Source organism: Sprattus sprattus (genome assembly GCF_963457725.1).
Source record: "Sprattus sprattus genome assembly, chromosome: 13".
NCBI classification, from domain to species: domain Eukaryota; kingdom Metazoa; phylum Chordata; class Actinopteri; order Clupeiformes; family Clupeidae; genus Sprattus; species Sprattus sprattus.
In genome coordinates, this window is record NC_137911.1 from 10,836,687 (window position 1) to 10,861,754 (window position 25,068).

Consider the following 25,068-nt stretch of genomic DNA (forward strand, 5'->3'; position numbering starts at 1 on the left):
AGTCTTTCTGTTCAAGTGTTTCCACCACTCCTCATCACAACACTGTTATGTGGGAGTTAGGAAGGTCATCCCACTCTCCTTCATTAGCCCTGATAAGAATGGAAAACTAATTACGAGTGTTCATTTATTCAAATGATTAGCGCTAGGCTGAGCAACACACATACACACACACACACACACTCCCTCCCTTTGGACACAGCGACCCAGAGATTTTCGTTTGGGTTATATTTATTTTTTGGTAATGCAGGATGGGAATAAGGCTGCGTTGTCCAAATGTTTTCTGATGGCAGCGATAGAGATAGGCGCTCAGTTTAAATGCTGGGATGTGGGTGACCTGCCAGGTGAATGGGGGAATGACTGGCACATCTGCTCAAGGAAACAGGGACCACAAAGGGCACACGGCAATGCCCTAACCCCATGAGAGAGTGAGAGAAGGAAGCGGGTGAGATGGGGGGAAGTGAGAGAGAGAGAGAGAGAGAGAAAGAGATAGATGGGGCAGAAAGAGAGAGAACAAGAGAAATATGAGGAATGAAGAGAGGCATAGAGATGAGGAGGGAACTAGGGATGGGGGGAGAAAGACACAGAGAGAATAATACGAACATTATGAATTGTAAACTGGAGTTGAACTGCAATGATTTGTTTGTTTTCATTGCTGTTGTTTACAGGTGACAGCATCAAGATGTTGAGTTTTTTTATGAGTGACACTGTCTAGACTAGACATTAGGCATAATACCACAAAATAGTTCAACCAAATGTAAAAGTTGACTTTGTGTCATGTTCATGAACATCACCCCAATATATCACCCTCTTCATCTATAACTTCATAACTGTTACTATGTGGTTACAAATGTATCTTACACTTGTCAAGTATGCAGTTGCAAAGAAGTTAAGTTTCTCAAGAATGAGCATTAAATTCAAATCATAACAATATGATTTGATATGCTTTCTCATCAATTGATACAATGGAATTGATTATTGACAGGGGCATAACAATGTAGTGCAAAGCATTCAACTGAAAAATGTAAAATAAAGATGGAGAGAAAACAGCACTTGCACAAAACAGCACTTCCACAAAACAGCACTTTGAATTCAAAAGTGAGAACTTGTTTTTTTAGTACAGAGACAGCTTTGTATAGGCAAAATCCACTTGTCACTTTCACAAAATATTCTGATTTATTTTCGAGCTGTTAAAGAAAACATTGTTTAGAGATCCTTAAATGTTACATCAAATGTCTAACCACCAGGAAAAACAGCAGTCTTGTTCAAAGAAAGACCTACAAAGTGGACCCTACCCTTAATGGAAAAAACATGAAGTGCACAGTGCACAGAAGATCCCTCACAATAAGAAAATCCAGTTGTTATTACAAAGTAAACCTAACAGAGATTTAAATGTAGTCTCTATCAAAGCAGTTTAACTCAACCGGTGTTTAAAGTTAAAAACACAGTAATAGGCGTAGAACTAATTTGTGACTGAGGGTTAGGGTAATCTCTTGGCATCTTATGAGAGCAATGATGCAAGCACATTGTTGTATTTATTCTTGAATGTGGAAACACATATTCTTATATTTGTTTTGCATCAAGGCTGAAAGCAAATAGAGTATCCAAAGAATAGCAACTCTGATGCAGGAAAATAGATACGCTTTCATAACAGTTATTTCAAAACAAATGTGCTGTTGTGAAGCAGTTTCTTGATAGTACAAGAACATTTTTGAAGTAATTTTTGAACATTTTGAATGGCTATAAGAAAACTTTCTGAAATTACTTTAAAGGATTTCTGGAAGTCAAATGACACATTTCCTCATCTTAGGATGTCTCATCTCAGAAGAAAGATGTTTCCTTATCATTTCCTGCTTGAACAATACTGTATACTGTCTACCTTCAGTGCCCTGAATCTGATTTGAATACTAGTTGTTCACCACAACACCACTCCATTCTGCAGTGATGTGATGACATTCGGGACTAACTATTTTCCATTTGTTTGTTGTGAGCAATTGAACTCCTTCATTTAATCAGTGTAGGGGTTCGATTCCAAACAATTACTCCACTCAATCTAAGCCCCCCACCCCTCTGTCTGAACCTCCTGCCAGCAGCTTGGTAAACAAAGTGCTTTCAGCAAGGCCTACACAGTCAGACTTCCACACAAAACACAAAATGGCGAATTACAGAAATACTGTGAAACGCAAACTGGGCTTGGAATAAAGTAAAAACTCAGGGTTTTGTCTAACTGCACTTAAAAAGCACTTAGATTTGGCCGAGTGATTTGTTGACAAAACCGAAGTTTAGTTTGGTTGTCAATTTAAGTATAAAGGCAAATGCATTACCAAAAATCAAAAATGGCAAAATTGTCTGGGTCCCCCCCCCCCCCTATAAGGTAGTTTTATGCTGTCACAGCATTCAAAACATAAACAATGCATCCCACTCCAGCACTGTTAGCCTGTCACCCACCATGTTCTCTCTCATATCCCAAACTTTGGCTCCCCGGCTGCAGGGATTAGCAGCGGCCCACCTTTAAATCTGCAGTAGAACTGTAGTGGATACCTAGATAAGGATTTTATGAAAACATTCATAAACACTGAAGGTAACTCGAAGGTAACTCGGTAAACTAAGGCCTGTTAGCCATTTTATGCCATAGTGTGTGAACACTGATTAAAAACTTGTGAATTTGAAACATTCTTGTTAAACATGCTTTTTAAATTAGTTATTCAGTTCTTATAAATGTGTTATAAAAACCCTCTCTAGGTACTCTTTAAATTAAGAACCACTGAAGCCACAGCCACCCTTCATGCCTCAGATTGCCTACCTTGACAAATTACCATTTTTAAAGGCTTGTTATCACAATGGAGTTCATCTGACCATGTGAACCCAAGGATACCAATTAACTCAAAGGTCATGAGGATCAAATGTGATGACATGTTATGTTGTTATGTCTAGCAGCTATTAAATCTGAGATGAACTATTTGCCACTTTGAACTTTTGCTGGGTGGATAATTGGCTTCAGTAAATGCTACGGCAACTAATGCCAAGGAAATATGTGTTCTTAACCTAAGCATGAAAGCCAACTTTGCTTGTTTTAAAACATGTTTGATTGCTTAAAAAAGGTAATGGGCTAAAGTCAATAGATTGATTTAAAGAATTTAAGATTAAAAGGGAAATTTGTTTAAGATTGAAAATATTCCAGAATGACAGAAAATCTGAATCCAATAATATCTGAGCCTATTTAAAAAATTGCCTGTGTACACCCTATCCTAGTGTCATAATCAATATGAAGAATTTAGGAAAACAACAATCTATTCCTGATAAAACCAGTTTAAATGAATGGGAATGTTAAAGAAGAGTTGGAGACTGTAAACATAGCATTAAAGTGAGGAATCTGTACTCAATCAAATTCTGTGCACTGCAGGCACTTGAGATTTAAAATGGCAGGCTCAGCTCGAAGCAAGTCACCGGACAAAAGCGACACCATCATCATCAAACAGAACAGCTTCACTGTTATAACCTGAACCTAGTAATTGACGCTTCAGCACACTTCTTGAGGATGCCCGAAAGCCGGGAACAGAACCAGTCAGTTTATCTGATCACTTACTCTCTCACACCTTTCTTTTCCCTCACACTCTACACAACTAACCAGATGCCCCCCCCCCCCCCCCATTCATACTACACACACACATAAACACCCCCCCACACACACACCCACACACACAACAAAAGGCAATGTGCATACTAAAAAAGGCTCCATTATCCCACCACTCTTCCCTGCACTTCAAGCATTCCTGCTTCTGCCTTAACTGAAGTGTCCTGGCAACATCACGTGAAATGTTCAGAATATAATATGGCTTCACAACATTAACAGGAGAAACCATGCCCCAACATCAATTAGACACATTAACAGGAGAAACCAGGAGAAACCATGCCCCAACATCAATTAGACACATTAGCAGGAGAAACCATGCCCCACGTCAATTAGACACATTAACAGGAGAAACCGTGCCCCAACATCAATTAGACACATTAACAGGAGAAACCATGCCCCAACATCAATGAGACACATTAACAGGAGAAACCATGCCCCAACATCAATTAGACACATTAACAGGAGAAACCAGGAGAAACCATGCCCCAACATCAATTAGACACATTAGCAGGAGAAACCATGCCCCACGTCAATTAGACACATTAACAGGAGAAACCATGCCCCAACATCAAAAAGACACATTACTGATTAAGTTTGGTTCTCTTTTTACACTTTCAGGTCCTGATTTACTAATATGCGAGCGCTGCTTAATCTGCGTTCGCATATTAACGCACAGTGTTTTCGCGCATTTTCCATGGTATTTATCAAGCCAGATCTGCGCTGGGCAAACTGTGCTTACTCCGCCCTTTAAAGAGCCTGATTTACTAAGATTGATTTGCGAACGCATCTTAATCTGCGCCTTTGCCAGGCGCACATTAACGCACAGTGATTCCCCGTATTTTCCGTGATATTTATCAAGCCAGATACGCGCTGGGCAATCATTATTTAGCGCACCGTTAAAAGACTGGAGAACTTGCCAGCAAGTTACTGCCACCATGGAGATTCGAGGAACAAAAAACTAAGGTTCAGCGAATAGATAGCGAGATAGATATATTGGTTCACGTTCGCTCAATCACTGAACCTGATTCAATGGGTTATATTGTTGTTTTGCCCGCCATCACCTACAGCGAGATGTTTAAAAGAACACGATTATAAATAATATGCTATTGGTGGCATTAATGCATAAACTGTCTATTTTAACAATATAGATGTGTACATGGCGAGATTAATACGTTCTACAAGGGACATGGGTTCACTACAATATATCCCCACTGAAACAAATATATTTACCAAGTAGCCAGGCCTCTCCAAAATCACCGTTGCTCAATCATGGATAGATGGCACTATTCCGGAAAATAAAACTGTCATGGACAGACCACTACCACGTAAGTAATGGTCATGTTGGCATCACATATGACCTGGACATTCATTGAATATGTGTGCTTTCTGTTTCGGTAAACGTGTTCGTGGATTGAAGGTGGGACTGTTTGCATGCGGGTGCGATCAATTTCTCCAATTACGTTCGGAAAGTTTAATTTCATATATATGAATATATGAATTATACGAGTTGAAACAAATATTTCTGTTCGCTGTCTCTGTCTATGTCTTTGCCTTGCTGCTGCCATATCAACGTTTTCAGACTCAGTGGAAATGCACTTCCTGGTTAAGACGTGCTTTTATGAGGCGGAGAATTAGCCTGCAAATCAGAGAGCACAGTGCATGGCGAACAGAGCAAGGAACACTCAGTATTTACAAACAGGATGCTGGAGTAGCAGTTGTGAAGTGTTGCATTATTAAAAGCTTGTAAGAAATGTACATGCACACGCAAAATTAATGCTGAACAAGTTTGACATCCGCAATATCTCGCCTTAGGGCTTACTCTAATATTCGATCGAAAGCTGGCTCTGATACCAGCCTCTAGATCGTTTTTTTTTTTTGCAGGCTTTACCTTTCAGTTGTGTGTTGCTGAGGACTGACCCTCTCTAATGACCCGCTAATTTATTTGCTTTTATGATAAAAATAGGTTGTGTGGGAAAGACTCTGTGAATGTGTGTGTGTGTGTCAGAGAGAGAGAGAGAGAGAGAGAGAGAGAGACAGAGAAAGAGAGAAAGAAAAAGAAAGACGGTGTATTTGTGCATGCTCACATGCACGCATATCCGTGTTTGTTTGTGAACAACAAAAAAATCAGTGAGTAAGCCAATAATCCTCAAGCATGGCTTAACAGCAACCACCAAAGTCTTCTGGTTTATGCTGCCCTATAAAGGCAAAGGGTATAACACAGTCAAGGCCAGCACTGGATAAAACCATGCAGTAGCACTTTACTTAAACCCAGGCTCCAGAAACATTCATAAACACATTTATAAATATTTATAAAGTACTCATAATGGAATTTAGAGACTGACATAAGTCTATATAACTATTTATAAATAGACATGACTGTATTCATAAAGCATTATGATGTTGCAGTAAAAGCCGTACTCTAAACTATTATTATGAAAGCTTGTATGGAGTCACACATCATAGCATTTGATATAAGGCAAGGATGTAATCAGTGTCATTATCAAGAGGTAAATTACTCTTACACAGTCTGGTACTTCAAGCTGTAAGGGCTTTGTAACATTGGAATGATTTCTGAGTTCTCTATGTTTCTATATCAATCATTTTGAGGCATTATGAAAACTGTATTACCTTATATGAATGTGTTTATAATGCTTACTGGAAACTGAGAAACTAACTTTAAGTAAAGTGTTACCATGCGTTATCTGTGTGGGAAAGAAGATATCATAAACACACTCTGAACATCTTGAGAACAACTTAATAACTAATTGCTTGTTCAGGAAGAGTTTGTGTCCTAAACTGACCACAAACCAAATCCTACACACTATTCCTATTAGGTCATTAACCTTTATGTTAAGGCTTTTGAGTGTAAGTTCCGAGCAAAAATTTGACCTGACAGCTATCCATGCACAATTAATTACTTGTCACTCAGATGCTGGCTTTTCCACTATTTTTGGAAACATTTTGCTCAGAGCACCGTCAAACCCCGTCTTGCATGTTTGGACATAACACGGAGCACGGCTTTGGACCTGACCTTTCGAAGTGTTATGTAAACCTCTATAAACAGAGGTTTGTTCCAAATGAGAAATGCTGGGTGTTTTGTCTGTTGTTTGTTCCCCTCTCCTTCTCCTTCTTGCACCTCTCCCTCTCTCCCTCTCTCCCCACAGCTTGAAGCTATCTGCTGCAACCAGCCACAGTTTATGGCCCTAATAATGCGACACACCACTGCCATTATATAACCTAGCCTGAAGCCCTCGGCACAGACCGCCTACCATCACTCACAGAGCCGTGTAGCACCGTTCGCTCTGATTGAGACATTATGTTTATCAAGATGAATAGTACATTTTTATAATTCTCTTAGCAGCGTGCGACGATCTCTACGCGCAGTGTTATTAAATGGGAGAAGGCACCAGATGTGGTCTCTTTTTGATGTACTGAATTGATGTATCCCTGGAAATTCTATTAGAAGGGGTTGGTGACTTTACAAGGCTTTGGATTGCCCTCCCCGTCTGGATGGGTTGACAAGTGGTGCGCCCTTCTGTCTCCCTCTCTCCGTATGTGTGCTGTTTTAGTTTTTTCCCCCTATGACTTTCACATCAATCTTGCTCGAAGATGAGGTCTCTCTCTCTCTCTCTCTCTCTCTCTCTCGCTCTCTCTCTCTCTCTCTCTCTCTCTCTCTCTCTTCGCCCATATCCTCCTTCTCTTTCCTCTTCCCCTACAGGAGATTTATGTTTCTATATGACGGTACTTAAATAAGATAAGAGTCTGGCCTGGGCTCGTTGCTTCAGAGGGCGAGTGTGATATATTATTGAGTAATGTAATATCAAGCAGTGGGATGATAGTGGGAGAATGGAAGAGCTGTGGTTAGCGGGTGCGAGGCAGCAGGAAACTCAAATGTTGCTTTGCTATTGCAGGCCTTTCAGCCTGTCAGTGATCAATAGTGCCTGCCGAGCGGAGTCGTGTAAAGCTAGGCCACTGGCGGCGGAAGAAAAATAAGGATGCTCACCCGGAACATTTCTTAGAGCTAACGCTGGGTCTGTATGAGCTGTGTGAGCTATTAGTGTGTGGAAATATCCCCAAGGTGACACAGACATCCAGGGGGGGGGGGTGAGAGAGCTGTGGCATGCCAACCGGACTTATCACCGTTTCAAACGCTGGATATGTTTACATCCAAACGTGTGAGGGTCATTTCAGATCAATGTAGGATAATGGCAGTTCTTGAGGTACCAAAACTCATGTGCATATGTTTTGCCGAGATAGAGCGCGAGGTGAATCTGTTTTATGGAACCGTTTGTGTACACAACTGTGGCTCTAATGTTGCATACTGTGTTCTTCAATTAGTGGTGAATCTAAGCACTGCCACTAGTTAGAGGGAGATACAAGTGAGAGCGAAAGAAGTGGAAAGAAAGGGGAAAAGGCGAAGGAGAAAGAGTGATGCAGAGAGAGAGAGAGAGAGAGAAAGGGAAAAGGAGAGCATCTGCATTACCACACATGTATGAATAATTCAGGGGGAATTTCCATACTGCTTTTTGGATTGCCTTGTGGGGAGACCTCTGTGTTTCTCCAAACAATCAGCACCTGTCTCCTGCACCACAGTCTTCACACTTTGATGCAAACACTTTGCCGTGCCACAGAAAACCCATCCGCTGTGGCGTCACCTCCATGCAAAGCAACCGAGGACACCGCTGCACTCTCTCACACACATACATACACACACACACAATCACACTCACACTCCATACACACACTTGCTAACAGAGCAAGTTGATTCATGATATTTTAGGACTTTAATCCTATATATTAAATCCTATATCATATCCTATATCCTATATTATAAATAACCAATAAATATATATATATAAACTTATATAGATAAGTGTGTGTTTGTGTGTGTGTGTGTGTGTGTGTGTGTGTGTGTGTGTGTGTGTGTGTGTGTGTGTGTGTGTGTGTGTGTGTGTGTTTATTTTGAGTGGGATCACTTCCAGCTTATCTATCACTCTTAGCTGCCGAAGAATGTGAAGAGGTATGTCAGGTGAATTGTAAATAGCCAGTTTTTTTCTTATCTCTTCTCCTTTTGTCCTTTCTTTCCTTCAATGATTGCTCCCTGTAGAGCCCTGTAGAGGATGCTTACCCCCCCTCTCCACAGCTACCATCCCTGCCCCCCCCCCCCCACCAGCCTCCATTTCGTTCTCTTGCAGGAAGTCGTAGAGACGTTGCCAGTGCAATAGAAAAGCCTTCAGATATCTGATTTCCATGTTCAGCTCGCACAAGCCTCCCTGCTCACTCCATTTCTCTTTCTCATTTTCTACCTCTATCCCTCTCTCTCTCTCTCTCTCTCTCTCTCTCTCTCTCTCTCTCTCTCTCTCTCTCTCTCTCTCTCTCTCTCACCCTCCCTCACTCTGTATCTGCAGCAGATCTGCATCTTTCCCCTCTCGGCCGAATATATAATATGCCCTGGATGACTTTGGGTGGTGTGATTAGGGTTCATCTAGCCAAAGGATGCTGGCCATGATTGTGCAGAGGGACAGCAGGGGAAGAGGAACAATTAAGTGACAGGCCGCGATGATCCCTCGGCATGATTACCAATCAAGAGTGCAAGCGGAGGAAGACTACAGACGCAGACCTTTCTTATCATACGACACTGTTCTCAGGCAGAGATTATGGCTCAGCTTGGCTTAATGCAACACGCACAAACAGGCAGATAGAGAGAAAGAGAGGTGGGTGAAGAGATATAGGCAGTGAAGGAGACAGAGATAGAAAGAAGCAGGGAGGGAGGGAGGGAGGGAGGAAGAGAGAGAACACAGATTTGATCATGGAATTTGGCACGGCTCACGAGCTCGGCACGCCGCACAAAAGTAACAGCACATCTGCTGACTCCGTCGACTCGTGTTGCACAGCAAAGACACGAGCCTTGCCGATAAACGAGATACCCCAGGAACAAGCCATTGTCTAATTAAATCTGTCATCATCTCTGCTTTTCCCCCCACCCAGCCTCCTCCTCTTCCTTTCCTGTGCCCCCCACTGAGAGCAAATGTAGTGCTCTGATGTGTTTCCATTTCAGTGATGGACGGCAACACAATGGGAAGAGCAGGGGCGCTTCAGCACACCTGATTATGATGCAAATTCAGGCATAACAAGCACGTTCCTCTGTTCTCTCTCTTTTTCTAGACTAAGCTACCAAGCTTTGTATGTTTGAGGGCAAAACCAGACTATAACCAGCAATGGCTGCTCTGGTGGGGAGACATGGCAAGCTATTATAATATGTAGCATTGTGATTGCACACATGCACTTAAACATGCTGTGTATGTCATTTCTGTCGCTGTGAAACTTCAATGCTGGGACAGAAGCATCTCTCTCTCTCTTTCTTTCCCTCAAAAGGTGGTTAGTCCTGAGACTCGAGGATGGTAGGAGATCAGCAGAAACTTAGCGAAGAGGTAAGAGGGCAATGGGCTGTGAAAGGGTGAGAGGAAGCCGAGCGAAATGGAGAGGTTGTGGGTGAGGTGAAAGCAATAGAGAAAGAGCAAGAGAAAAAGGAGGGGAGAGAAAAAGGAGCTACTTTAAAGATGCTGTGGTTGACTAGCAGAGAAGCGAGAAATCAGTGAAAGAGAGAGAGAGAGAGCAGTGTATGAATTGCTGCAGGCAAATAGAGAGAGAAAGAGATAGAGCAAAGGGAGAGAGATGAGGGAGGAAGAAAGTGAAAGTAAAGTAGGAGAGGTGGAGCAGAGAAGAAGGAGGTGAAGAAAATAAAAAGGGAAAAGGAAGATGAGCGAGAAATGCAATGAGTTTATAATAATGAATTTGATGAGCAGAGGGAGGAAGGGGAAGGCTGGAGTTATGGGACACCACGGCGGAAAATTAGAGCGAGAGAGAGGGCAAGAGAAAGAGAGAGCGCGAAAGACAGAAAAAAGAGAGAGAGAAGTAGAAGCCATCAGGGTTAGTTGAGTCTTTTCTCCAGGGAAGAAAGTTTGTGAGAGTGGGAGAGAACTGAGTATAAGGCCGGGGTGACATATAGAAGAACACGTGAGATAGAAACCTGAGGAAGTGAGCGAGGTTAGAGAGATGTGTGCACGTGAGGTATGAGAAAGCACAGGAACAGACAGATGAAATAGAGAGTGAGAGTTGATGTGATGACCACGAAAGAGAAAGAGTGAATGTGAGAATGGAGAAATGGAAAGAGAGTGAGCGTGAGATAGGAACAGAGACAGAGAAAAGAGAGAGAGAGTGAGGGAGAGACAATATACCCTCTCGGGGGGGCAGTGAGCAAGAGCAAGCAGCAGAGACCAGATAAAAAAATGAGGCGGTGAGAAAACAGGTACGCACCCACACACTCAGTGCAGAGCAGACCCAAAGCACACACCAGCTTGCAATGCTAAGGAGCGGATCACACACACACACACACACACACACACACACACACACACACACACACACACACACACACACACACACACACACACACACACACTTGTATTAGTAAACATGAGTTCATAGTCAATAGCTAAGTGAGACATTATTATTAAGTCGCCATGTCCATGACATCTCACAATATAAGCTTGCAGCTGAAGGGTGCTTGTTGAACAATTAGCCTAATTCAGTGGCAAATAAGTCATATGGCAGATGCCAGAGCAGCTGAGACAGCTGAAGAGCATGTATTTGAGCCTGTGGCTGGGGATGAGGAGTGAGATAGTGCTCGTGTTTGTCTTCGTTTACAAGGAGCAAATTTAATAGCTGGCTTTTTTTTACTCGTAGCAGAGACATTTTACCCATGGGAAAATACTATTTCTGTATGGGAAAGACCATCTTTCATGATAAAGATTGGCACAGGACCTGCTTGTGTGGAGTGTCTGTTCCAGGACCACGGACAGCGCTAAGTGCGTTGGGACAAAAGATGATTAACCAGAATGCAGTTGATGCCCTAAAGCAGCAGTTCTAAATCCAGCTGCTGTGAGCCCTCCTGCTCTACACGTCTTCCATCTGTACCTACTCTGTTCTGTAGACCTGTCTGAACCCACCAGTGGTTAGCTGAACACACCCGAGAAAGGGAATCAATGGCATTATTATTACCCGGACTTTCGTCACATGCACTTAAAGCAGGGATAGATGTGGGGCAGAACTGTGCCAGACCTGTCTGTCAACTCTGCCGTCTCCCAGGACCGACGAGGCTGCGGCTTTCCATTTATAGCCTGGCAGGGGCCCACCCGACTGTGCTAATATCATCCGCTGACCTGATCTTCACACAATTGACTTGTTTCATTGGGTGTGCTTTTTGTGCTGTCACAATGCAAACCAACAGTTACTCAAGCTACCTAACTCACAGACATCACTCTCTCTCTCTCTCTCTCTCTCTCTCTCTCTCTAGGTCGTTAGCTCTGTTCTTCTGCTTCGCTGTATCTCCCTGAATTTATGCCACCCTCCTACAAGGCCTTGTTTTCTTTCTGTTCCTCAGCTTTGTGGAAGTGATGAGTATTACATGGCCCACAATGAGGTCCCATTAAGGCATTTTAAGCAAGAAGGCAATGAATGTTCAACTTTTAAGCCAGTTCTGTTTCACATAAAGCTGACTCAAGCTTATTCGCTTCTAAAGGACGAACTCCTAGTGAGATACAATATTCAGGTCATTTCAAATATTAAGACTAGATGGGAAACACAATATTACTCTGTTTAAAATATCATCTCTAATTACAGCATTAACCTAATAAAACGCTTCATTGTTGCAACCAGAGCAGCCCACCGGGGCTCACAACGTGCCTGCTGCTCTCTTTCGCTGGTTCAGTGTTCATTTCAAAGTAAAGAAGTAATATGACAGTTCAAGGGAGAAGGGAGAAGGTAATGAGATGAGAGCTGCACCTAACTACCTGCTCTAATTAGCCTCCAGGAAAGGAATGCATCCAATATTGCTTCTGACCTTTCCATCTCTATTTTGTGCGTGTGTGTGTGTGGGTGTGAATGTGAAAGTGTGTGTGTGTGTGTGTGTGTGTGTGTGTGTGTGTGTGTGTGTGTGTGTGTGTGTGTGTGTGTGTGTGTGTGTGTGTGTGCGCGTGTGTGTGTTTCTGCAGAAGACAGACTCCAGGGATATTTAATTTGACTCAGTTAACTCTGCATGGCACCAGGGGAAATACTAGTTTGCTCATAAGCACAAGCCCACCAGAGAGCAACCCACCGGTCTTGATAGGAATTGAATGTTAAAGGGCCCAAATTTCACACATGCACTGGTACTAGACTGTTCATGCCATTCGCACTGGTGTTGTATTACATGTGAGGGAATTATCAAGTTACATCTATTTCCATCTGTGAAAATAAGATCAACATAGCATTTGAGAACAGACTTTCGCGGTAGGGCTAAAACAAATGGTTTCCTAGAAAATATATTCATGGTTCAGTGGCTAGACTTCACACAACAATCACAAGAACAAATCATTTTCAAAGTGTAACGCTCAGTATGTTTGCTAATTTGATTTGCTTGGCTGAGCTGTTAGCAAGCCACTTGTGGTTCTTTACTGACTCCTATAGGATTGGCCCTTGCATTTCACATTGGTGCTGATTAAGATGTTGTGCACCTGGCTCTCTCATCTGTAAGAAGTATGGTATATCCTCTCTTTCTTTTTTCTTTCACTTTCTTTTGTTGGATAATCGTCTCACTTTTTCTCCATGTTTTTTCCCTTCTCGTATTGTTGTTTGTAAATGCAATAAAAACATCTTTCTGATTGTTCATGTCTCCCACTAACTCAACTGTCATACAGAATTGAACATGACTAGCAGAAATATAAAACCATTGTTTACATTTCTGTTGATCTGTCAGCAGAGTCCAGGTGGAGAGACCATTGAGTTTCATAGAGCAAATTATGTGATAAATTAATGTGATTTAGTGAATCAGATGAATGAAGAAATGTATCAGATAGAACTCCAGAGCACACACACACACACACACACACACACACACACGTAGTCCACACGCAGTCCTCAAAGGTCTTACCCACGGTCCATAGACTCCCACAGCAGAGACCACATACTGTGAGTTTACATAGAGCAGAAAAATTGGAATCAATAGATAGGCCCTCTCCAGGCCAAATGGTCCAGCCATCCATCCATCATCAATGACTATTCATTATTGTGATACCTCTTTCTTTTTCTCTCTCTTTCAGTCTTTCTGTCTCTCTCTCTGTCTCTCCATCTCTCTCCCTCTCGCTCCAGAAAATATGAGGTATTTAATGAAGTACCAGGCTCACCAGGATCAGGAGGTACACGCTGAAATCCGGCATTAGAGATTGCGGCTAATTGTCCTTCATATTAAAGCCTAATTGAGAGCAGCGTGAGCTCTGATATGGCTAATTGTTTCTGTAATGGACTGATTAGCTTAGAGGGAACAGCTCCGCCACGTGTGGTGAAGACAGGACTCGTTTCCTCCAAGGATAACCCAATTTTACCCCTTTAACAGAAATGCTATATAGAGCATGATAAGTATTAAATATACAGATAGCATTCAAATAGGCCTAACTAAAAGCGATGGTCATAGAAAAAGTGATAAAGCGAAGTAGTGTTGTGTGGTGAGAGGAGAGGAAAATATTAGAGGAGAGGAGGAGAGGGGGAAACTGGTGATTGCACTAATAGCCACCTTATCCCTGCTGTCCAATCTGACCTAAATGCATTCACATCCAATTCTAAATTCCCACTTATTCTCTTAATCATCAGCATATACGTGAAACACGCGCACGCACACACACACACACACACACACACACACACACACACACACACACACACACACACACACAAACAGTGATGCCCTGTCAAACCATTCAAACTGTAAAATCCCTCTGGTCTTTCTTGTCCCAAGTGTTTCAGTCCTCCTGTCAGCACATCTTCATCACTCAGACTCTAAGCCATTACTGCAAGCATGACTCAATGTGTGTGTGTGTGTGTGTGTGTGTGTGTGTGTGTGTGTGTGTGTGTGTGTGTGTGTTTGTGTGTGTGTGTGTGTGTGTGTGGGTGTGTATGTGTGTGTGTGTGTGTGTGTGTGTGCTTATGTGTCTGTCTGCGCGTGTGTGTGTGTGTGTCTGCCTGTGGGTACAATCAACATATTTTGGCCAAAGCACAGACCTGGATAAACGTTTGCTATTTAAAGGTATTCAGTCATTTTTTACAGAAGCTCTAACAGTAAAACACATTTCTGAACAACAACATAGAAATTATTCAATTTCTTCCTCGTCATTCTAATAACTCTGCTTACATGGAAACAATTTAAGCATGTATATTTGAAAATGCAAGTTACAGAGTGAGTAAACATCTCTAATTTCAACACTGATTGCAACATTAAATGTCTGTGCAGTTTAAGCTAGCATTTGTCATTATAAGTAGTGACTGAAGTCTCAGAGCATGCCTGTGCCTTCAATCCAAGCTTCCTTACAGTTACAATAGGTGGGCACAGCCATTAGGTAGACACTCAGAGGGCCTGATTTACTAATATGCGAGTGCTGCTTAATCTGCGTTCGCAAATTAACGCACAGTGTTTCCCCGCATTTTCCGTGATATTTATCAAGCCAGATCCTGGGCAATCATTATTTAGCGCACCGTTAAAAGACGTGAGAAATTGCCTGCAAGTTACTGCCCACCATGGAGATTCGAGGAAGAAAAAACGAAGGTTCAGCGGAGAGGAGATAGATATATTGGTTCACGTTTGCTCAATCGTTGAACCTGATTCAATGGGTTATATTGTTGTTTTGCCCGCCATCACCTACAGCGAGATGTTTAAAAGAACACGATTATAAATAATATGCTATTGGTGGCATTAATGCATAAACTGTCTATTATAACAATACAGGTGTGTACATGGCGAGATTAATACGTTCTGGGACATGGGTTCACTACAATATATCCCCACTGAAACAAATACATTTACCAAGTAGTCAGGCCTCTCCAAAATCACCGTTGCTCAATCATGAATAGATGGCACTATTCCGGAAGATAAAACTGTCATGGACAGACAACTACCACGTAAGTAATGGTCATGTTGGCATCACATATGACCTGGACATTCATTGAATATGTGTGCTTTCTGTTTCAGTAAACGTGTTCGGTAAATGGTTCCAATTACGTTCGGAAAGTTTGCGATTTCAAAAAAAGTCCTGTTTGATGTCTCTAATTTCAGCTATGGCAGTGGGGAAATGTATTGACCAGCGCACCGTAGCAATGCGTCGAGTACCTGGGTGAATATTTGGCTGAGTGAAGGCTGAGATATGACAACTGCTGATGCTATAACTGTTTGAAATGATCCGATGCCAAAATTTGTAATGTTGTCCTGAGTTTAACAACTGATGGAATAGAATGTGATCTCCGGTTGGAGGCTTCGATGTCTCTGATCTGGTTCAGAAGTATTGCATGGCTGGTTAACCTGCCGTCTGATGATTTGTGGATCGCTTAACTGAAAAAGTGTTTTACGAGCTGAAAAAAATATTTCTGTGCGCTGTCTCTGTATAAATGTTCGCCTTGCTCTTATAACTGGTGCAATATCAACGTTTTCAGACTCAATGGAAAATGCGCTCCCTGGTTAAGACGTGCTTTTAGGAGGCGGAGAATTAACCCGCAAATTGAGACGTGCGCTCGACAGGCAGTTTTAGTAAATACCACGCAATACATCATTAGGCGCACTTACCTTCTCTCCTCCCATTAAATAGCGCTCCATGCCCACGTTCCACCCAGGTTTCCACCCAGGTTTCCGTGCCCTCCCCTGTTCACACCCACAGGCGTTAATATGCGCTGCGGCCCCTTAGTAAATACCGTTTTATGTTTACGACCGCTATTTTACGCCAGAAATGGGCGCAATCCTGTTAGTAAATCAGGCCCTCAGTATTCATTAATTTATTTTATTACACCTCTGTGTGACATGTTTAAAAGTAACATAGGATATCGTGTCTTGGAGTATTTCATTTAACTACTACAAAATAGCCTCTAGACCCTTTACACAGATCGCTCTAGTAGATGAAATTTGGAGACTTTGACCCTGAGTTCACTGCCTACTCCCAGGAGGAGTTTTAATTAGCTCAGACTCTCATAATCTCTGTCCAACATTGTATTTCAATGTTTACATGCTCACCCCTATGTCCATTCTCTCCCCCTTAATGGCAGTGAATTTCATGCATGGTGGCGTGTATGGTGGCGTCAGCATAGGCGGTAGTGAAGTTTTGTCCTACCCCCCCATCTGATCCCTCAGTTGTATTAAGCTAAGACCACCAATCATTCAACAGCCTCCTATTTTAAAGCCAACTGCTAGTCATTTTACTTCCTTTTGTACCTTAACACAGGAGGTCTGGAAGAGGCAATGGGATTATCTTTTATCTTTTGCGCCACGCTGACGCCACCATACATACTGTATATATCTTTAAACGACACTTTTATTTTCTTATGTTTGTTATTACAGTGCCATAGTTTTAAACCAAAATAAAGACCACAGACTTTACTTTATCCCAGTGTATCAGCTCCTCCACATCCATGAAAGCACTGATTGATAAAACAATGAAGACCCATCCTGTGATACCTGTGTTCTTTCTTTTTTTTTATTATCTTTAATATCTTAATTTTAACATGAATCAGTGTCAGTTATTTTCACGTTATTTACTTTGGTTGCTCATCTTTGTCAACAGTCAACAGTTTTAATGTATTATCATAACAGGCGCTGTGTTGCTGATTATAACCTTACATTTTGACCCCACTGTTGATGTTTGTGCCCATTCCTAAAGAAGTGAACACATTTATTTACTCAAACGATGGGTGGTGTGTAGCTTGGTCTGAGCTTATAGCACTGGAGAAGTGTGTGTGGCCAAATAGGTGTCTCTCACATGATATCCACCTGAGACAGATGATAACATAATTCCTCCCTTGTGTGTCTTACAGGAGACTGGTGTCTATCTATGTCTTCTCATGTTCAATTGATTTGAACAGCAAATGTACTGTAAATAAGCCTTAAGGTTTTACAGCGGGAAAAGAATACAATTATGGGATGTGGTTGCCCGGGGACGGTGGTGATTATGAATGCTGTTGCTCAAATGAAGGCCGTCCTATAGGGACATAAAATGACCACAATTAAAAAGCTACCCTACAGGCCTTCCCCTACTACCTTCCATGAATCATTGAAGACATTTGAGATATCAATAACTGCTGTGCATTTACTGATACAATATGGTATGTCCAGGTTATTGATAATGAAGCAACTCAAGTGAAAATGAATAAATGAATCCTCTACACCATGAATAAATGACCTCATGTAAACTCACGGACTAAGCTTACCTGAATACGTAATATCAGATGCAACAGTCACAAATTGACCCATGGTGCAAACCTGGCCTATTGCCAAAAATGACCGAAACATCCAGTAGGATTAATTGATTTACCATGAGCTCCTACAATTCTGATGCTCTGCTGATATAATCTGTGTGGACTGCCTGCCAATATCATACTGGATTTCATGAAAGGCTGTTCCATAGGCTTTTCAAATCCTACAGGCTTATTTGTGTGAAGCTATGTTTGTTTACTCTCTTCTACTAGAAAGTATGTTATAAAGCTGGTTCCACTTCAGGATAAAGAACCCATAGTCACATGCATCAGAAAGCCCATTCTGTTGTATAGGGTCATGGTGTGGTCATGAAATTCCACTGAATTCCATCTCAAGTTCAAACAAGAAGGATATTACAACTGTCCATCCACTCTGGATCTGTGCCAAATAAAAAGTCTCAGTCCTGTGATGTAATGCACAGATGCTACACACACTCCCACGTGTTGCATCAGCTAGTCTTTGATTTAGCATAGTTTTTCTGTACTTGTTATGATAAAGTCATTATTACTGCGATGCCATGTTTCCTAGGTTCCCCCTTACCGTGTCCCAATGGTGGACGCAATGGACTTTTGTGATATTTTTAACCGTCAACTGAGACGTCAACAGTCGTTATTGTACATCCCCCCATAACTCTATGAACTGGTTCATCTTGGCTTGCGTGTGTGTGTGTAAGCATAGGGGTGCACACTTATCGCTAACACCACGAAGAAAACATTTCACTGCACACTCATTCATTTAACGTTGATCAAAATCTCCGTTTTATGTTGTTTGACAACTTACAGTTCAGTTGCTTTTGCGTATAGCATGTGGGTAAGAATGGCACGGGACAACTTACTGTTCAGTTGCTTTTGCGTATAGCATGTGGGTAAGAATGGCACGGTGTATATACATATAATCAATTAACTATAGAATAAGGTTTCCAATGGTGAATGTGATCTAAAACGGTTGTTATCATTATTTTGAAGGCCTGAGATTGTTAAAATTATTATTGGTACCATTTTAACTTGTTTAACTGTTTAAAGTGTATTTCTTTTCTTCGGCCACTCACCCCTGAGCTGTGAGCCTGTGATGGTATGGGCTAATCAGGGTGAGTTCAGTTACCTGTTAAAACGGTAAACTAAGCTTGGTAGTAGTAAAGGGTTGTCTGGGAAGTCACGCCCCTCTTCTTCCGGCCAATTTGATTTTGCCTTCAGAGTCAGTCTGGCAAGGCGGCTATACCAACTTAGTTCAGCATTGTAAGGATCCTTGGAGCAAATCACAAACTGGCTATTGGCTACCTGGCGTGCCATTGGCTGATTTAAACTAACCAAATCGACGGCAAAGAGAATTTGAAAACATTGGACATGGAGGCCGCCGGAGCGCAGCAAAACTTCGATACTGCTCGCGCAGCTGTCTTGGATGACTTCAAAGGCAAGTTTTCTTTGAAAACAGAACAGAAACTTGCCCTGGAACAATACAGAAAAAATATGTGTTTGCTTTATTACCGATCGTTGTATCGTTGTATAGTATCATTGGTCTGATTGGTTAAAGGAGTGTCCAATTACGTGACTGAAGTGGACCGCCATTGAGTAGTTCTCCAGACTAACTGAGCAAATGAAATGCAGTGAAGGGGGCGAGGAATTCCCAGACAAGGACAATTATATTTACAACTACATTGTCTCCCTGCTGCCTTTTGTGCCTACCCTAAAAGACTTTCAACATTGTTACCCTTTGACAATTACTTTTCTAGCACAAATATTTCTAGCTGATGTAAATAACTTTGAATGGCTCACCCTTTTAGCTGGGTGAAATACACTTGTACTAAGATATCTTTTAGACACTTGGTTAAGTTTATACTCAGCTGTGAGAACCCACATATGGTCATCTCATTTCACTGGAAAAATCTTTTTTTCCTCTGCCTACATGCAAAACACGGTTCAGTGACTTGATAAGGCTCAGTTTCAGAGACCAAATCGCTACAGTAAGTGCTATGTATGTTATGCAGCGATACAAGCTGATAAGCAAGGAAAAGCTGCACAAATAGAGTACTCTTGAAAATGCCCTCTTGTGTGAATACCTCAATATTATAAATAGGAAAGGATGTGAACATATCACTTTACATAAATTCAGTATTCACAGTGCATTTTAATGACTGACATGACTATATTTTATGTATAATTATTTATGCATAGCTATAACTGCACTCTTAAAGCGTTCCAGTATAAGCCTTTCCAGGCTGAAGTATCAGAATGCATAAAAAGGCTTTTTTTTTTTTTTTTTACCTCTGACAATGGCACTGATGACATCTTTGCCTTATTTTAAATGCTGCTTATTTACCAGATACTCCTTATGGAGTCATATGAGACTCCATCCAAGTTTTATATAATAATAGTTTTACCCTTTATGTGTGCAGTCATGTCTATTCATAAAGAGTATTATAAAATAATTGGGTTCTATTGCATTATTTAGCTGTTTCTGATTGGACGGGAGACGTTCCATGAGTTGGATTATCCCAGAACAACCCAACTCGTTATTTTCACAGTTTATAATAAATCACTCCGCAATGAAACATTCTATAGTGCGTTGATGATAACTGTTTATTCAAAGTTCTTATAATTCCAGACGTTGACAATGGAACAATATTTTTGTTGCGGAGAAACAATGGCGAAATAAAACATTTTAAATCAGTAACTTCGTGTTGAAATGTTAATTGGTTGACTAAGAATTGTTTTATAAAAGCAACATAGTACTCGTGCGAGTGGGGTAGGCAAGGGAAATCCCCACGGGTGTTGTTGCCTACGCCACTTGGCCTCCGGCCTTGGTGGCTACGGCCGAACACCACCCTTACTATCCCTTACCTACCCCACTCGCACTCGTGCTATATTGCTTAAATATAGACTTATGTCAGTATTATAATGCATTATGAGCACTTTATAAATATTTATAATGCTTTATGGATGCTGAGTTTAAGTGAAATGTTACCAAATCTTCAGTTGCATCTAGTACTGTTCTGGCTGAATGCAGTAGCCTACGGTTTGAGGCAACAGGTCTCCTGCCTCTTTGTCATCAAACTGTTCAAATTCCTGCACCATCAAAATCTCCACCTTTTAATTTCAGTTGTACATTCCTAGTGTGCTTTGGTATTTTGGTGAATACAATGTATATTATAAAGAGATCTCTCACATTTTAATTGTGGAAAGATTTCCAGTGTGACCCAATTACTTTCAGTATTTCAGTAAGCTAATTCATACATAGTATCCATCATAACACAAGATGATGTCTTTGTGTGGAATTTTACCATGGCTTTTTCTGTCTTTACATAGGCCATTTAAATCTGCTGCATTTACAATTGCCTTTCTTTTGTAAAGGTCACAACTAAAGACCAGAGATTCTAAAGGCCAGAAATGTTTGTTTTTCTTTGAACTGTCAGTCATTATGTTTGACTGAGGCTTAAAGACTGCAGAACAGTCAAAATGGTGCCTTGTTGTGCTATGAGCCCAATTATGCTGCCAAACATGGGGATTAATGGGTACATTTAACTCAGAGATCTGAGGACACTAAGGAAATACAGAAGGAGGAAATGGCTGATATAAGAATCAGAGCACACACAAATAAATAAATAAAGTGAAATAAAATGAAAACAGAAAAAACAGATCTGTTGTGGCTAAGCGTTATATTAGCATCTTGACACATGGGCAGTTAAAACAGAGATACTAAAAGTGGTGGTAAAGTAACTGTGAAAAATGATTACAAGAACAGAAGCCAAAGCTTTAACGGTGAATTATTACCCACTGAGTTTAAAAAGGCATTCTGGAGGCCATGAAACTGTCTTCTAACTGTTTGCATCGCTTTAACCATTATATAATAGTTCCACCTCTAACACTATAGATTTTATAGTGCTTTCTGTGCCAAGAGAGTGCCTTCCTTTCAGCCCTTTTCCTGTTAACTCAATGAGGATCAGTTTGGTGTCTGGGTAGGTATTGTAGTCTTACAGTTGAAAAAAATATTCTTTAGTTGATAAGATGCATTTCACACTGTCCAATAGATCATTAACTTATGTTGTCTTTTGAGTACATACTCAATATGAACAAAGGGGTTGAGCTGTACAAGAGGCTTCCCCATAGGTAAACCAAAGGTGGTGTTGATATTACATTGCTATGTACATTGTATTATTATTATTATTATTATTATTATTATTAATATTATAACATTGTAATATCGCTGTTCTTTGCCCATTTGGTATTTGAAGGCTCACCCCCAACCCTACCTCAATTTCCCTTAAGTTGTGACATTAATGCATGGAATGTGCAATATGCCTGATAGGACACAATTTCCACATGTCATTATTTGAAACACCCAATATATGTACATATGTTGGCAATACATACGCCAATATATATGCTAAGCAATACTGTTGATCCACTGATCTAACTTGTTCTTATACTCCCAAACAAATTCTTGGCATAATGAGTATGTTGTAACATCCATCTTTGAGAATCGGTCACACAAAAAACACTGTTGACATTTATCTCAGACACAGTCTGTGCTTCTTGTTTCCCTTTCTCTGGTAGTTTATTTCCCCACTTATGAGAAAAGAGCTGAGCGGAGTTTCAGGTCCTTCTTCATCTGTCGGTGCTTCCTCGTGTGTTTGACAGAGTTACTCTTCTCTCCAATATTGTTTGGTATATATGACGTGCCTTTTTTCAGGAACAAAAAACATTTTTGAGAAATGTTTTATATCTTTATATCTTTAAATACATATTCAGAATGAGGCTGTTTTGCATGAAAGTGAGAAAACTGCAATACGGAGGTCTCTTAAGACCAAACTGACAAGGAAGACATTTGGTCAGATTCAGCACTGATGCACAGTGAAGAAAGAACAGTGAAGAAAGAATAGTAAATGTCTGTTTTGTGTTTGTTTGTTTGTTTTATTACTATTTTGTATTCAGTATATTGTAGCTTATTCCTGTACCTCAGAGAGAGGCCTCTTCTTTCCTCTTGTTTTTTTTTTTTAAATTATTTAAACATTTTGTCCCACCTGGTACCTGGTAAATACAAGTTGCTCATGGCTACCAACTTCCTTGTAAGCTTTTAAAAGTATTGGGCCACTCCTCTGTTGCAGTAGGCAAGTTTTGTTTTCTTAATTCTCCTGCTGTAGTTCAAACTTTCTCTCAAAGCGCTGCTTTACAGTGGCCTTGGGGCTTGTGAACATACGCACACTTCCTCTTAATCCTCCTGTTCCCTGTTTTCTCACAGTGGAGGCTGTGCAATGTCACGCAGGAGGAGAGAACTGTTACATAAAGCTCAAGGTGCCTTGCCATAGATCTAGGCCAAATTAGAATTAGTATGCAAAAGTTTTGGCGGAATAAGGCCTTTCATACTAAATACTTTGCTTGGACTATGCTGATCAAAGGCTTATTTTTTTCCATAGTATCATACCTAAGGTCATGTGCATGTGGCTTCACGCTGTAACACAGCTATGTAATGGTAATATAGGCAACATATTCAGAATTGCACTATGTCTATGCACCCAATGTCATGGCTTTAGAAACAACCAAGGTGAAATGGGGGGGGGGGGGACAATCTTAGCAGAGAAGCATCACCAAGTAGTTCATCTGACTTCCAGTGCCTGTGCAATTATCTGTACAAGTTCATAGATGTTCAGTAGAAAATATGTGAAACTTCAGAGGAGAAGGAAGATTTATCACAGTAAATATCTAAATTTAAGCTATATAGTTCCCACGCCAATTTCATCAAACAGACATACAGTACAGTGCACCAGGTTTATAGTCAGACGACTCTTAGAGAAATTGCAAACAATAAATTGAATTTATGATTTCCAAACACTGTGATGAAGGGTGTTCTGTGCCTGTGGCCATTTTAATGTACCAGGCAGAACTGGGTCCATTGCCTTGTTCTATATATGAAACAAGTGCAAAGGAAAGCAAGGAAGAGACACAAACAAAATGTATCCTCACCTGAGGGAAATAAGTTTAAGAAACTTGGCGACATAAGGTCTTTCTCCAAACCCTGTTAGATTTGTGCACATGAATTAGGAAGACAGGCTAACAAGAGACGCTTAAGGTTCATAAAGATGTGCATTGTAAATATACATGTACTATAGACCAGCCATATGTAGATGTGCTGTACAGAACATTTCTTGGAAGGCTAAGGTTGTTGAGGCAAAGGCAGTTGTGTACATTCCATGAACATCATTTAAAAAACAATGATTTTCATAGTCTAAGATTTGTTCTTGAATTTGACAAGACAACAGCATCTGGCTCCTTATAAGTAAGGCATGGAAATATTTCACGTGCACAATGAAACAGAAGGTCAGAGTTTTGACAGGAAGAAGTGTTATTTGAGTTTTAAAAGTATGTGCATGTCGATACCAATAGGGATTTGATGGGTCGATTAAAGTTAAAACAATGTGGAAATCTCTTTCAATGCATATGTGCATTTGAAAGAACAGAACTGAAAAAATCAGACGGATCACATATGATAGAAGTTCTTTGATATACTCAGTGAGGCATTGTCACATCAAAATTGTGTCTTGCTAAAAGACAGCTGAATGCAAGACGTTTCTGGAAGATCAGTCGAGCTCAAAAACCACTGATATGATGGAATGTGTCATGGGCAGATAGCCTTGAGGATTCAGGACCTCATTAAATCTTCATCTTGTGACCTTGACAGATGAGACAGTAACGACAGCATGTGTATCGTGTAGTTCAAGTGAATGCCCTGAGCTATTTTGACAGGCATCGCAATTTGGGTGCACTGGAAACACAAACAATCTAAATCCCACTTTATACCTCACGGTCACTCAATCAGAATAAAATAAAAAAAGATCAGACATAAAAAATACATAGGGCAACTCAATCACTGGGCTATTTATTTTCACTGGAGTCTTTATCGTAAGGAGATCTTTCTCACTGATTGACTCCGCCTCATGCACATTTACATTTGAATGTACTTGTTTCACAGACACTTAAATAACATGTGACTCTGGCGTGAGGGAGAGCAAAACACATGCCAGTTGTAAGTGATGCATGATCTAGTTTTAAAATTGGTCAGGCAGAAACGCAAGAAACCTACAGGAAGTTGAAAGAATAACTATTGTATTTGGTGGCTTCAG